The sequence below is a fragment of the Scyliorhinus torazame genome, chromosome 1, assembly GCF_047496885.1.
Source record: "Scyliorhinus torazame isolate Kashiwa2021f chromosome 1, sScyTor2.1, whole genome shotgun sequence".
Lineage (NCBI taxonomy): Eukaryota > Metazoa > Chordata > Chondrichthyes > Carcharhiniformes > Scyliorhinidae > Scyliorhinus > Scyliorhinus torazame.
The window spans coordinates 278319025-278335059 of NC_092707.1; the positions used below are offsets into that span (position 1 = coordinate 278319025).

General features: G+C 52.8%; 1 protein-coding gene across 7 annotated transcripts in view; it reads right to left on the bottom strand.

Moving 5' to 3' along the window:
- The window catches only part of tasp1 (taspase, threonine aspartase, 1), a 147127-nt gene that overhangs the window by 17836 nt on the left and 113256 nt on the right, over positions 1–16035 (bottom strand). Inside the window, exon 12 of one of the 7 annotated variants that reach the window (XR_011946999.1) lies at positions 9774–9904. The exons of 5 other annotated variants lie outside the window; for them this stretch is intronic. The gene's annotated coding sequence lies outside the window, so the exon portion shown is untranslated. Of the gene's footprint in view, positions 1–9773; positions 9905–16035 lie in introns of those variants that run through there. One more of the 7 variants, XR_011947001.1, reaches the window with a different exon arrangement.

Below are 16035 nucleotides of genomic sequence, written 5' to 3' on the forward strand. Positions count from 1 at the left end.
GTCGACAAGATGACCGCTCCCATGTTTCGCACGAGGTGGATGACGCGTCAGAAGGGGGCATGTTGGGTTGGTGCGCAGCCGCATTGCGAGGCCTGCGGGCCTGATTTTCGGGCCGGCTGTTCTTTGTTTTTCTGGCCCCTGGGCCTGGCCAGGTAGACCCTCGCAAAATGCCCCTTTTTCCCCACAGTCGCTGCAGATCGCAGAGCAGGCTGGGCAGCGTGGACGTGGATGCTGGCCCTGCCCGCAGAAGTAGCACGGTGTGCCCCCAGGATGAGCGGGTCGCCGCGTGGCGCAGGCCCGTAACGTGGCTGAGTCTGAGGAAGTCCGAGAGGGGCTCTCAGAGTCCGCGGGGTACGTACCCAAATTATGTCGGGCCACCTCCAGCGAGGAGGCGAGCGTTAGCATGTCCTGGAGGTCTTTAGCCCCATTTTCGAGTAGCCGCTGCCGGATGTAGGTCGAGCGGATGCCGGACACGAACGCGTGCGGTCTATGTGTTTCCCCGGTTCATCATGGGTCTGTCCCGGTCACAGTCCCTGGGCAAGCGCGGTGAGTTTTTCAAACGAATTTGTCTAGCGATTCCCCAGAGTGCTGCCGGCAGGTAGTAGAGTGCGTTGCTGTGTACCTTTTTCTTTTTTATGTTTTTTTGACGAACCGCTTGTGGAGTAACTCGACCGCCTCTGCATATGTAGTCGCCTTTTCGAGCGTGGCGGAGATTCTGTGACTCACCCGGGCCTGGAGCAGGCGCAGCTTGCGTGGCCCCAGGATGGGAGTCTCGGAGGAGTCCAGGTAGGCTTCGAAACATCAGAGCCAGTATTAAAAAATTTATTTTGCCTCCGGTGTCCGTGCTTCCAGATTGAGCTTCTCTTGTTTTAGACCTGCGTCCATCCTGATGTAGTTTAGCTTATTAAATTGTTGTACCCTCAATAACAACGCTTAGAGAGTAAAACGGTAAAGAAGGCTTTAATAAGCTAAGAACTAGCCTAGTGCCGAGACTGTTGCTAACTGGGTGCCGCCCACAAGGCGGCCCCTTATATACGGTTCCCAGGTGGGCGGAGCCGGAGGCGGAGTCCCCAGGGTGCCAAGCTTGGTCTTAAAGGGGACACCACCGTACATGATGATAAGGGTACAGTAATACAGTAACCGTTCATCACAAGGCAGAAAGCTGGTAATTATAGGCCAGTTAGCTTAACTTCGGTAGTAGGGAAGATGCTGGATTCTATAATCAAGGAAGAAATAGCGAGGCATCTGGATGGAAATTGTACCACTGGTCAGACGCAGCATGGGTTCATAAAGAGCAGGTTGTGCCTAACTAATTTAGTGGAATTTTAGGGCGCCGAGGTCCCAGGTACGATCCCGGCTCTGGGTCACTGTCCGTGTGGAGTTTGCACATTCTCTCAGTGTTTGTGTGGGTTTCGTCCCCACAACCCAAAGATGTGCAGGGTAGGTGGATTGGCCACGCTAAATTGCCCCTTAATAGGAAAAAATGATTGGGTACTCTAAATTTTAAAAAAAGTGAGAGTTTTTTGAGGACATTACCAGTCCGGTAGATAACGGGGAGCCAATGGATGTGGTATAGCTGGATTTCCAGAAAGCTTTTGACAAGGTGCCACACAAAAGGTTGCTGCCTAAGATAAGGATGCATGTCGTTAAGGGTAAAGTAGTAGCGTGGATAGAGGATTGGTTAATTAGTAGAAAGCAGACTTCCGGGTGCGGCTATGCAGAGCTAGGTCGCATTTTCGGCAGCTCCTGCTTGGAACGGACTTTTGGGCTCTTTTACAGGGCCCCCACGGCATTTGTTTGACATTTCCCGGTGTGGGAAGAAGGCTGCAATATTCCCCCGACAGTGTCCCCCAGGAAGGGTATGTCTCTTGGTTGCCAGACACACACAGAAACAGTAAAAGATTTGGCTGCAACTGCAGGATAAACAGGGCCTCTTCCAGCATGCAGGCGGGGGAAGGGCAAGCTTAAAGCTGCAAGCTGACCTGAGGGCCTGTATCAAAAGTGAATTCTAGCAGCAGAGGGAACAACTGTGAAAAGACCTCATCAAGGCCACTGAAGGGACTTCCGGTTGCGGTGATGCCTAGCTAGCCGCACGCTTCGGCGGCTCCAGCTCCGACGGACCTTCGGGCTCTTTTAAGAGCCGCAACGGGGAATTTTTCGACGACGCAACCCGGTGTGGGGCGTGTGAGAAGGGAGTCCCCCCCAAACGAAGGAGGAAAAAACCGGCGGCGGTGGCTGCAGCGCGAGGAATCGTCGACCAAAGGGTCAGAAAGAGAGAAGTACAAGATGGCGGCGGAGAAAGCGCAGGCGACATGGGGGCCTGAGCATGAAATTGTGAGACGGTGCGTGGAGCTGCTGAAGAGGGAGGTGCTGACCCCGTTGCTACAGGCAATTGAGGGGCTCAAGGAGACATTAAAGACCCAGGAGACAGAGCTCCGTGTGGTGGAGCAGAAGGTGACAGATATTGAGGACGAGGTCCTGGGCCTGGCGGTTAAGACACAGACGCACGAGGCACTTCATAAAAAGTGTACTGAAAGGATCGAAGCCCTAGAAAATGGAGCGCGAAGGAAGAACCTTCGGATACTGGGTCTCCCTGAGGGTGTGGAAGGAGTGGACTGTGGAGCGTACGCAAGTACGATGCTGAGCTCACTGATGGGTGCTGAGGCCCCTACGGGCCCCTTGGAGGTGGAGTGGGCAAATCGGATTCCGGCGAGAAGACCAAAAGCGGGAGAACCACCCAGGGCGATAATCGTGCAATTTTACCGCCTTAAGGATAGAGAAGAGGTCCTGAGATGGGCTAAAAAGGTGCGGAGTAGCAGATGGGAGAATGCAGTGGTACGGGTATACCAGGATTGGAGTGCGGAGGTGGCGAGAAGGAGGGCGAGCTTCAACCGAGCCAAAGAGGTGTTGCATAAAAGGAAGGTGAAGTTCGGGATGCTGCAGCCGGCAAGACTATGGGTCACGTATCAGGAGAGACACCATTATTTCGAGACGGCGGAGGAAGCATGGACCTTCATCAAAGAAGAGAAATTGGATCGGAACTGAGGGACTGATGCTGCAGGAAATGTTATTGTTAATGTTACGGTGGAAGTTAATTGAAAAGTAAACAGGGAAGGGGGGAGACATTGGGGAAATGTGGGCGCCGGTGAGGGGGGAAAGACGGGACATAGTTGGAGAATGGGGAAGGGGAGGGGGAGGGGAAAGGGAGCTGCGCCATAAGAGGCGGGTCAGGTAAAGGGATGTTCCCGCACCATAAAGAATAAGGCGGGAAGACAGGCGCAAGGCGGATGGGAGTTCCCCACATGGGGGGGGGTCGAGGAGTGAGCAGGAGTAGCAGGGGTCAGTTGAAGTCAGCTGACTTACGGAAGTAATATGGGGGGAGCAATCATGCTAGAAAGAGATCTAGCGGGGAGGGGGGGGGGGAAACAACTGGGTTGCTGCTGCGGAAATCCAAAAGGAAATGGCTAAAGAGTGGGTGGGCGGGGATGGTGTGCGACGCTGGGGGAGCGAGCGGGAGCGCGGAGGCGGGATATGGGACTGGCCTAGAGAAGGTAATGGCTAGTCGACACGGGAGGGGGGCAGGTAGCCCCCTAGTAAGGCTGATCACGTGGAACGTGAGAGGCCTGAACGGACCGATAAAAAGGGCCAGAGTGCTCGCGCATTTGAAAGGACTAAGGGCAGACGTGGTTATGCTCCAAGAGACGCACCTAAAGGTGGCGGACCAAGTTAGGCTAAGGAAAGGATGGGTGGGACAGGTGTTCCACTCAGGACTGGACGCAAAGAATAGAGGGGTGGCCATTTTGGTGGGGAAACAGGTCGCATTTGAAGCAAAGAACATCGTAGCAGATAGCGGAGGTAGATATGTAATGGTGAGTGGCAGGCTGGAGGGAATGGAGGTCGTGTTGGTTAACGTGTATGCCCCAAACTGGGACGATGCGGGATTTATGAGACGGATGCTGGGGCGTATACCGGACCTGGAGGTAGGAAACTTGATTTTAGGAGGGGACTTTAATACGGTGCTGGACCCGGGGCTAGATAGATCCAGCTCAAGGACCGGAAGAAGGCCGGCAGCGGCCAAGGTACTTAAGGGGTTTATGGACCAAATGGGGGGAGTGGATCCATGGCGATTTCTTAGACCTAGGGCGAGGGAGTTTTCCTTCTTCTCCCATGTCCATAAAAATCCCGGATAGATTTTTTTGTTTTGGGAAGGTCGTTGATCTCTCGGGTGGAAGAAGCGGAGTACTCAGCCATAGCGGTTTCGGATCATGCCCCACATTGGGTGGACCTGGAATTAGGAGAGGAAAGGGAGCAGAGAACACTCTGGCGATTAGATGGGGACTGATGGCGGATGAGGGAGTGTGTGCAAGAGTACGGGGGTGTATTGAGAGATATCTGGAGGTCAATGACGACGGCGAGGTCCCTGTGGGAGTGGTATGGGAAGCACTAAAAGCGGTGGTCAGAGGAGAGCTGATCTCCATTGGGGCCCACAAAAGGAAAACAGAGGCCAAGGAAAGGGAAAGATTTCTGGGGGAGATTTTAAGGGTGGATAGGGAATTTGCAGAGACCCCGGAGGAGGAATTGTACAGGGAGAGGAGACGACTCCAGACGGAATTTGACCTTCTGACCACCAGAAAGGCGGAGGTACTGTGGAGGAAGGCACAGGGGAGGAGGTATGAATATGGGGAAAAGGCGAGTCGCCTGTTGGCTCATCAATTGCGAAAGAGGGCAGCAGCGAGGGAGATAGGAGGAATTAGAGACGAAAGGGGAGACACGGTGCGAAGGGCAGGAAAGATAAATGAGGTGTTCAAGACCTTCTATGAGGAACCGTATAGGTCTCAACCCCCAGAGGGAGAGGAGGGGATGCGGCAGTTCCTGGACCAATTGAGGTTCCCGAAAGTGGAGGAGCGGGGGGTGGTAGGCCTGGGGGCACCGATTGGGGTGGACGAGGTTATTAAGGGACTGGGAAGCATGCAAGCAGGGAAGGCCCCAGGACCAGACGGGTTCCCGGTGGAGTATTACAGAAAATATGTGGACTTGTTGGCCCCGTTGATGGTGAGGACGTTCAATGAGGCCAGGAAAGGGGGGACTCTACCCCCGACGATGTCGGAGGCGACGATATCGTTAATTTTGAAGAGGGATAAAGATCCGTTGCAGTGCGGGTCCTATAGACCCATTTCATTGTTGAACGTGGACGCCAAATTGTTGGCAAAGGTACTGGCATGGAGGATTGAGGACTGTGTCCCGGGGGTGGTGCACGAAGACCAGACAGGGTTCGTAAAAGGGAGACAACTGAATGTTAACGTGCGACGACTATTAGGGGTGATAATGATGCCCCCAGTGGAGGGGGAGGCAGAGATAGTGGCGGCAATGGACGCAGAGAAGGCATTTGATAGGGTGGAGTGGGAGTATTTATGGGAAGTGTTAAGGAGGTTTGGGTTTGGGAACGGGTTTATTAGCTGGGTTAGACTTCTTTATGGGGCTCCAACGGCAAGCGTAGTTACAGGTCGACATAGATCGGAGTATTTCCGACTATATAGGGGAACAAGACAGGGATGCCCGCTGTCTCCATTGTTGTTCGCGTTGGCAATTGAACCTCTGGCCATGGTGTTGAGAGACTCCAGGAAATGGAGAGGGGTGATTAGAGGGGGAGAAGAACACAGAGTCTCGTTATATGCGGATGACCTATTGTTATACGTGTCGGACCCAGCGGGGGGAATGATAGAGGTTATGCGAATTTTGAGGGGGTTCGGGGATTTCTCGGGGTATAGGCTAAACATGGGGAAGAGTGAATTATTTGTGATACATCCAGGGGACCAGAGTAGAGAGATAGAAGGCTTGCCTCTAAGGAAAGTGGAAAGAAACTTCCGATACCTGGGGATTCAGATCGCTAGGAGCTGGGGAACCTTGCACAGACTTAATCTGACACGGTTGGTAGAACAAATGGAGGAGGACTTCAAGAGGTGGGACATGCAGCCTCTATCGCTGGCGGGCAGGGTGCAAGCAATTAAGATGATGGTCCTCCCGAGGTTCTTATTTGTATTTCAATGTCTCCCTATACTAATCACTAAGACCTTTTTTAATAAAATAGACAGGAGCATCACGAGCTTCGTGTGGGCAGGGAAAGTTCCGAGAGTAAGGAGGGGGTTCCTTCAGCGTAGTAGGGACAGAGGAGGATTGGCACTACCGAACTTGGGAGATTATTATTGGGCCGCCAATGTGGCAATGATACGTAAATGGATGATGGAGGGTGAGGGAGCGGCGTGGGAAAGACTGGAGAGAAGGTCCTGTAAAGGGACGAGTCTAGAGGTGCTGGTGACGGCGCCGCTACCGCTCTCGCCTAAAAGGTTTACCACGAACCCGGTGGTGGCGGCAACATTGAATATCTGGGGACAGTGGAGGCGACAGAGAGGGGTGCGGGGAGCCCTGGTGGGGTCCCCAATCAGGAACAACCATAGGTTCGCCCCAGGAAGAATGGATGGAGGATTTCAGAGCTGGTTCCAGTTGGGAATTAGGAGGGTGGGAGATTTATTTATAGATGGGACTTTTGCGAGCTTGGGAGCATTGGAGGAAAAGTATAAGTTGCCCCGGGGAAATTTCTTGAGATATATGCAGGTGAGGGCATTTACTAGACAACAGGTGAGGGAATTTCCCTTGCTCCCGACACAGGGGATACAGGACAGGGTGCTTTCAGGGGTGTGGGTCGGAGAGGGCAAGGTGTCAGAGATTTACCGAGAGATGAGGGAAGAGGGGGAGGAGTCGGTGGGCGAACTAAAAGGAAAGTGGGAAGAAGAACTAGGGGAGGAGATAGAGGAGGGTATGTGGGCTGATGCCCTAAGCAGGGTAAATTCCTCTTCCTCATGCGCCAGGCTTAGCCTGATTCAATTTAAGGTGCTACATAGAGCACACATAACGGGAGCAAGATTGAGCAGGTTCTTTGGAGTGGAGGACAAATGTGGGAGGTGTGGCGGGAGCCCGGCAAACCACGCACATATGTTTTGGGCATGCCCGGCACTGGAAGGGTATTGGAAGGGAGTGACGGGAGTGATTTCGCGGGTGGTGAAGGCCCGGGTCAAACCAGGCTGGGGGTTAGCTCTATTTGGAGCTGCGGAAGAGCCGGGAGTGCAGGAGGCGAAAGAGGCCAACGTTGTGGCCTTTGCGTCCCTAGTAGCCCGGCGCAGGATCCTACTCATGTGGAAGGAGGCGAAACCCCCCGGACTGGAGGCCTGGGTAAATTATATGGCGGGGTTCATTAAACTGGAGCAGATAAAGTTTGCCCTGAGAGGATTGGCTCAAGGGTTCACCAGGCGGTGGCAGCCATTTCTCGACTACCTAGGGGAATGTTAGAGGGAAGACAGATGACCAGCAGCAGCAACCCAGGGGGAGGGGGGGGGGGTTTAGTTTAGGTCAAAGATAAAGGGGTTTTGTTACTTGTGTATTGTTTAAAACTTCTGTATTGTTATTGTTGCGTTTGCTTTGTAAGAGGGGAAAAATTGTTGTTTCGGAAAAAATTTTCAATAAAGCATTTATAAAAAAAAAAATTAGTAGAAAGCAAAGAGTGGGGATTAATGGGTGTTTGTCTGTTTGGCAATTAGTAGTTAGTGGTGTCCCTCAGGGATCAGTGTTGGGCCCACAATTGACATAGATGACTTGGAGTTGGGGACCAAGTGCAATGTGTCCAAGTTTGCAGATGACACTAAGCTAAGTGGTAAAGCAAAAACGGCAGAGAATACTGGAAGTCTGCAGAGGGATTTGGATAGTTTAAGTGAATGGGCTAGGGTCTGGCAGATGGAATACAATGTTGGCAAATGTGAGGTTATCCATTTTGGTAGGAATAACAGCAAAAGGGATTATCTAAATGATAAAATATTAAAACATGCTGCTGTGCAGAGGGTCCTGGGTGTCCTAGTGCATGATTCGCAAAAAGTTGGTTTACAGGTGATTAAGAAGGCAAATGGAGTTTTGTCCTTCATTGCTAGAGGGATGGAGTTTAAGGCTAGGGAGGTTATGCTGCAACTGTATAAGGTGTGCGTGAGGCCACACCTGGAGTATTGTGCTCAGTTTTGGTCTCCTTACCTTCGAAAGGACATACTGGCGCTAGACGGTGTGCGGAGGAGATTCACGAGGTTAATCTCAGAGTTGAGGAGGTTGGATTACGAGGAGAAGTTGAATATACTGGGACTGTACTCGTTGGAATTTAGAAGGATGCAGGGGGGGGGGGATCTTATAGAAACATAAAATTATGAAGGGAATAGATAGGATAGATGCGGGCAGGTTGTTTCCACTGGTGGGTGAAAGCAGAACTAGGGGGCATAGCCTCAAAATAAGGGGAAGTAGATTTAGGACTGAGCTCAGGAGGAACTTCTTCACCCAAAGGGTTGTGAATCTATGGAATTCCCTGCCCAGTGAAGCAGTTGAGGCTCCTTCATTGAATATTTTCAAGATAAAGATAGATAGTTTTTGAAGAATAAAGGAATAGAGGGTTATGGTGGCCGGGCGGGAAAGTGGAGCTGAGTCCACAAAAGATCAGCCATGATCTCATTGAATGGTGGAACAGGCTCGAAGGGCCAAATGCCCTACTCCTACTCCTGGTTCTTATATTAAGAAATGGGAGGAAGAGCTGGGAGGACAGGTGGGGGCTGAGTCCTCAAGGAGGGTGAATGCGTCCTTGTCATATGCGCAGTTAAGCCTCATCCAATTTAAAGTGGTGCTTAGGGCTCATATGATGGTGGCGAGGATGAGCAGGGTCTTTGCGGGGGTAGAGAATAGGTTTGGGTGGTGCACATGTTCTGGACTTGTCCAAGATTGAGGGGGTTCTGGCAGGGGTTCATGAAAATGATGTCCGAGGTGCTAGGTGTGGAGGTGATTCCGAGTGCAGAGGTAGCAATATTTGGGATGTTGGAAGACCCGGGAGTTCAGGGGGTGGGAGAGGCTGACATTTTGGCCTTTGACTTTAGGGTAGCACGGTAGCACAGTGGTTAGTACAGTTGCTTTACAGCTCGGCTTGGGTCACTGTCTGTGCGGAGTTTGCACGTTCTCCCCGTGACTGCATGGGTTTCCTCTCAGTCCAAAGATGTGCCAGTTAGGTGGATTGGCTATGCTAAATTGCCCTTAGTGTCCAAAAAGGTTGGGTGGGATTACGGGAATAGGGCGCTCTATCCAAGGGCCAGTGCAGACTCGATGGGCCAAATGGCTTCCTTCTGCACTGTAAATTCTATGACTCCGATAGCCTGGAGGTGGTTTTTGCATGGGTGGCAGGACTCGGAGCTGCCAAAAGCGAGAGAGTGTGGGTGAGCGACCTGACAGAATTCCTTTTTTTAAATAAATATAAAAGTACCCAATTCTTTTTTTACCCCTCAATTAAGGGGCAATTTATTTCACCTTAACTGCACATCTTTGGGCTGTGGGGTGAGACCCACGCAAACACTGGGAGAATGTGCAAACTCCACACGGACAGTGATCCGGGGCTGGGATCGAACCTGGGTCCTCGGCCCCATGAGGCAGCAGTGCAAACTACTGTGCCTCCGTGCCAGCTTACCTGCCAGAATTCTTGAGGCTGGAGAAGGTCAGGTTTGCATGGAGGGAGTTGGCAGATGGATTCACCTGGAGGTGGAAGCCATTTATTGATTTAAAGAGATTTGAGGGGTGGGGGAGGGGAAGCGGTTGTTGGTTGTTTATTGAAATGTTTGGTTGTTCTTCTGATTCTGTTTGTGTATGTGAAAATGCCTTGAATAAAAATATTTTTTAATCAAACAGTGCTATCAAGTGGCACTTACTTAGCAATAACCTGCTCACGGACACTCTGTTTGGAATCCGTCAGGGTCACTCAGCTCCTGATCTCATTACAGCCTTGGTAGAAACATGGACAAAAGAGCTGAATGCCAGAGGCGAGGTGAGCGTGACTGCCCTTTTTTTAAAAATAAATATATTTTATTAAAGTTTTTCGATCAACCAAGAATTTTTCCATTTTTACAACTTTGTAACAATATATACATTGATCGTTTTTAAAATAATGTATTAACTAACGGCAAGTGCCAACACAAAAAAAAAAGAAAAACGAAAAGAAATAGTAACATTGAGAAGATAACTACGAACAACAAATATGTAACAACACACAAAAAAACCCCAAATACCCGAATGCACCCTCCCCCCCTCCCCCTGGATTGCTGCTGTTGTCTTTCCTATTTTCCCTTATCGCTCTGCGAGATAGTCGAGGAACAGTTGCCACCGCCTGGTGAACCCCCGAGCCGAACCTCTTAGTGCGTATTTTATCCGCTCCAATTTTATAAACCCTGCCATATCGTTTATCCAGGCCTCCACGCCCGGGGGTTTAGCTTCTTTCCACATAAGTAGAATCCTTCGCCGGGCTACTAGGGACGCAAAGGCCAGAACATCGGCCTCTCTCGCCTCCTGCACTCCCGGCTCATCTGCAACCCCGAATATAGCCAACCCCCAGTTTGGTTCAACCCGGACCCCCACCACCTTTGAAATCACTTTTGCCACCCACCCAGAACCCGTGCAATACCGGGCATGACCAAAACATGTGGGTGTGGTTCGCAGGGCTTCCCGCTCACCTCCCGCACCTATCCTCCACCCCAAAAAACCTGCTCAATCTTGCTCCCGTCATATGCGCCCTGTGCAGTACCTTGAATTGGATCAGGCTGAGCCTGGCACACGAGGACGAGGAATTTACCCTACTTAGGGCATCTGCCCACAGCCCTTCCTCAATCTCTTCCCCCAGCTCCTCCTCCCATTTTCCTTTCAGTTCCTCTATCATCGTCTCCCCCTCGTCTCTCATTTCCCTGTATATAATCGGACACCTTACCATCACCCACCCATGCCCCCGAAATCACTCTGTCCTGGATCCCTTGCGCCGGGGGCTGTGGAAATTCCCTCATCTGTTGCCTCACAAATGCCCTCACTTGCATATAACGAAATGCATTCCCAGGTGGCAACCCGTATTTTTCTGTCAGTGCTCCCAGACTCGCGAACGTCCCGTCCAAGAACAGGTCCTTCAGTTGCGCAATTCCTGCTCGCTGCCAAGATTGAAATCCCCCGTCTATCCTTCCCGGGACGAACCTGTGGTTGTTCCTTATCGGGGACCACACTGAGGCCCCCGTCACTCCCCTGTCATCTCCACTGTCCCCAAATCTTCAGAGTCGCCACCACCACTGGGTTTGTGGTGTATCTTTTTGGGGAGAACGGCAGCGGCGCCGTTGCCAGTGCTTTTAAGCTAGTTCCCCTACAGGACGCCATCTCCAGCCTTTTCCACGCCGCTCCTTCTTCTTCCCTCATCCACTTACATATCATAGACACGTTAGCGGCCCAATAATAATCACTCAGACTCGGCAGTGCCAATCCCCCTCTATCTCTACTGCGCTGCAGGAACCCCCTCTTTACCCTTGGGGTCTTTCCGGCCCACACAAAGCTCATGATGCTCCTGTCCACCTTCTTAAAAAAGGTCTTTGTAATCAGTATGGGGAGGCACTGAAACACAAAAAGAAACCTCGGGAGGACCACCATTTTAACCGCCTGCACCCTGCCCGCCAATGACAGGGGCACCATATCCCACCTCTTAAAGTCCTCCTCCATCTGCACTACCAGTCGTGTCAAGTTAAGCTTATGCAAGGTTCCCCAGTCCCTGGCCACCTGGATCCCTAAATGCCGGAAATCTCGTTACCCTCCTCAGCGGCAGCTCGTCTATTCCCCTGCCCTGTTCCCCGGGGTGCATCACAAACAGTTCACTCTTCCCCATATTCAGTTTGTATCCCGAAAACTCTCCAAACTCCCCGAGTGTCTGCATTATCTCAGGCATCCCTTCCACTGGGTCCGCGACATATAACAGCAGATCAACCGTGTATAATGACACCCGATGTTCTTCTCCTCCTCTAAGTACCCCTCTCCACTTCCTAGAGCCCCTCAGCGCTATGGCCAATGGCTCAATTGCCAACGCAAACAGTAACGGGGACAGGGGGCACCCCTGTCTTTTGCCCCTATATAGTCGGATCGTTGCCTGTTCGTAATCACACTTGCCACCGGGGCCCCGTATAGGAGCCGAACCCATCTAATGAACCCCTCTCCAAATCCAAATCTCTTCAGTACCTCCCACAAATAGTCCCATTCCACTCTATCAAATACCTTCTCTGCATCCATAGCCACCACTATCTCCGCCTCCCCCTCCGGTGGGGGCATCATCATCACCCCCAACAACCTCCATATATTGGTATTCAACTGCCTCCCTTTAACAAATCCTGTTTGGTCACCATGCACCACCCCAGGGACACAGTCCTCTATACTTGTCGCCATCACTTTGGCCAATAACTTGGCATCTACGTTCAGGAGAGAGATGGGCCTGTATGACCCGCACTGCAGCGGGTCTTTGTCTCTTTTCAGGATCAGCGATATCGTCGCCTCCGACATCGTCGGGGGTAGTGTCCCCCTTTCCTTAGCCTCATTGAAGGTTCTCGTCAAGAGTGGGGCCAGCAGGTCCACATATTTCCTATAGAATTCCACCGGGAACCCATCTGGTCCCGGGGCCTTCCCTGCCTGCATGTTCCCGATTCCTTTTACCACCTCCTCCACCTCAATCTGCGCTCCCAGTCCTGTCCTCTCCTGCTCCTCAACCTTCGGGAACTCCAACTGGTCTAGGAAATGCATCATTCCCTCTTTCCCTTCCGGGGGTTGGGCCTTATACAATCTCTCGTAGAATACCTTAAATACCCCGTTCACCCTCTCCGCGCTCTGTTCCAGCCTTCCCTCCTCATCTCTAACTCCTCCGATCTCTCTCGCCGCCCCCCTCTTCCTAAGTTGTTGGGCCAGCAGTCGGCTCGCCTTCTCTCCGTATTCATACTGTACTCCCTGTGCCTTCCTCCACTGCGTCTCCGCCTTACCCGTGGTCAACAAGTCAAAGTCCGTGTGTAGTCTCCGTCTTTCCCTGTGTAGTTCTTCGTCCGGAGCCTCCGCATATTGCCTAATCACCCTCAGAATCTCCCCAATCAGTCTCTCCCTGTCTTTACCCTCTTGTTTCCCCTTATGGGCCCTTATGGAAATCAGCTCCCCTCTCACCACCGCCTTCAGCGCCTCCCAGACTACTCCCACCTAGACCTCTCCGTCATCATTGACCTCTAGGTATCTTTCAATACATCCCCTCACCCTTCCACATACCCCCTCGTCCGCCAACAGTCCCATGTCCAATCTCCAAAGTGGGCGTTGCTCCTTTTCCTCCCCTAGTTCCAGATCTACCCAATGTGGGGCATGATCTGAAATGGCTATAGCAGAGTACTCCGCTCCTGCCACCTTCGGGATCAGAGCCCTTCCCAGGACAAAGAAATCTATCCGGGAGTACACTCTATGAATGTGGGAGGAGAAGGAAAACTCTTTACTCCTCGGTCTAGTAAATTTCCAGGGATCCACTCCTCCCATTTGCTCCATAAAACCCTTAAGCACCTTGGCCGCTGCCGGCCTCCTCCCGGTCCTAGATCTGGACCGGTCCAGCACCGTGTTGAAGTCCCCCCCCCCCCCATTACCAACTTTCTCATCTCCAGGTCCGGGATGCGCCCCAACATACGCTTCATAAAGTTCGCATCATCCCAGTTCGGGGCATATACGTTCACCAGCACCACCGCTTCACCTTGCAATCTGCCACTCACCATCACGTACCTACCCCCACTGTCCGCCACTATGGTCTTTGCCTCAAACGATACCCGTCTCCCCACCAATATTGCCACCCCTCTATTTTTCGCATCCAAGCCCGAGTGGAATACCTGTCCCACCCATCCTTTTCTTAATCTGACCTGATCCGCCAGTTTCAGGTGCGTCTCCTGAAGCATAACCACGTCTGCCTTTAGCTTCTTTAGGTGCGCAAATACCCTTGCCCTCTTAAATCGGCCTATTCAACCCTCTCACGTTCCACGTGATCAACCGGGTTGGGGGGGGGGGGGCTCTTTTACCCCCCCCCCCCCCCCCCCCCCCCCCCCTTCGTCGACTAGCCATCCCCTTTTTTAAACCAGCTCCTCACCCGGTTCCCACGCAACCGCTTGTCCCCCAGACAGCACCCTCCCGTCCCGACCATCCCATAACAGCTCCCCCTTCCCCTTATCAGCAGCAACCCAGTTAATCGCCCCCGCACTAGATCCCGCTCTAGCTTGATTGCACCCCCCATATTGCTTCCCGGAGTCAGCAAACACTGGCTGACCTCGGCTTCCCCAGTTTATCCTTAGCCTCCCTGCGTGTGAGGCCCCCTCGTCCCTATGCCCCCTTTTCCCACCACACTTTCCATATTGCGGGAACAGAGCCCGCACTTCCCTCTCGGCCCCGCCCCTAATGGCGCAGCTCCCGCTCTCCTTCCCCATCCACTTCCCCACCGGCGCCCACATTTCTTCGTGTCCCCCTCCTTCGATTTACAATTTCTTGCCACCACCTCACTACTTCATTCCAAACATCCTTTCCCAATCTAGTCCAACTTCTCCTCTTGAATGAATGTCCACGCCTCCCTGCCGTCTCGAAGTAGTGGTGTTTGCCCTGGTGTGTAACCCACAGTCTTGCTGGCTGCAACATTCCAAATTTCACTTTCTTCCTGTGGAGCACCGCCTTGGCCCGATTGAAACTCTCCCTCCTTCTCGCCACCTCCGCACTCCAATCTTGTAGACTCGGATCACCGCGTTCTCCCATCTGCTGCTCCGTGTCGTCATAGCCCATCTCAGGACCATCTCCCTGCCCTTGTAGCGGTGGAATCTCACCACTGCCTTTGGTCTTCTCACGAGGACCCGGTACACTCTCTCCACTTCCAGGGGGCCCGTCGGGGCCTTAGCTCCCATTAAGGTATGGAGCATCACGCTCACGTACGCCCCAACGTCCGCTCCCTCTGCCCCTTCGGGAAGACCCAAAATCCTTAAGTTCTTCCTCCTCGAGCTATTTTCCAGGGCTTCCAATCTCTCCATACACCTCGTGTAGCGCCTCGTGCATCTCAGTCTTCACCACCAAGCCCTGTATCTCGTCCTCATTTTTGGCAGCTTTGGCCTTCACTCCATGGAGCTCCATCTCTTGGGTCTTTTGCGTCTCCTTCAGCCCCTCAAATCGCCTGCAGCATCGGCGACAGCACCTCCTTCTTGAGCTCCTCCACACATCGCCAGAGGAACTCCTGCTGTTCCAGGCCCCATACCGACTGGGCTCCCTCAGCCGCCATCTTGCTTCTCCCTTCCCTTCTCTGCCACTGCTCCAGAGGATCCTCCACAATCTGGCCACTAGTATCACTTCTTTTCATCCACACCCGGGGGTACTCCTTCCTATGTCGCCTCACACTGGGTTTAGCCTTTGAAAATTTCCGTTGGGGCTCCCGATAAGAGCCCAAAAGTCCGTTGGAACGGGAGGTGCCGAAACATGTGACTTAGCTAGTCATCGCCGCACCCAGAAGTCGAGCGTGACTGCCCTTGACATCAAGGTAGCATTTGATGGATTATGGCTTCAAGGACCCCCAGCTAAACTGGAATCAGTGGGAATCAGGGGGAAAACTCTCCGCTGGTTGGAGTCATACCTGGCCCAAAGGAAGACGGTTGTGGTCATTGGAGGTCAATCATCTCAGCTCCAGGACATCACTGCAGGAGTTCCTCAGGGCAGTGTCCTAGGCCCAACCATCTTCAGCTGCTTCATCAATGACCTCCCTTCCTACTTCCGGTAGCAGCCATGACCTGCTAGGTCACGCGAACGGCAGCTCCCGCCGTGATCGGTGTTTCGGGCCGCTAAAAGGAGCCGCCCGCCCCCCCCCCCCCGGTGCATGGAGAGGACCAGGAGCGGAGCCGGCAGACGCGCGGGGAAGAAGGTCGGGAAGGTCCGGGAGGACAAAATGGCAGCCGAAGATCGGGAGGTGTGGGTCCAGTGGGCCAGAGAACAGCAGGAGCTCCTTAAAAACTGCTTCACGGAGCTGAAAACGGAGATGCTGGCCTCCATGGAAAGAATTGTGGTGACCCAGAAGGCGGAGGAGAAGGAGATCAAGGAGGTGATGAGGAAGGTGCCGGAGAACGAGGACGAGATCCTGGGCCT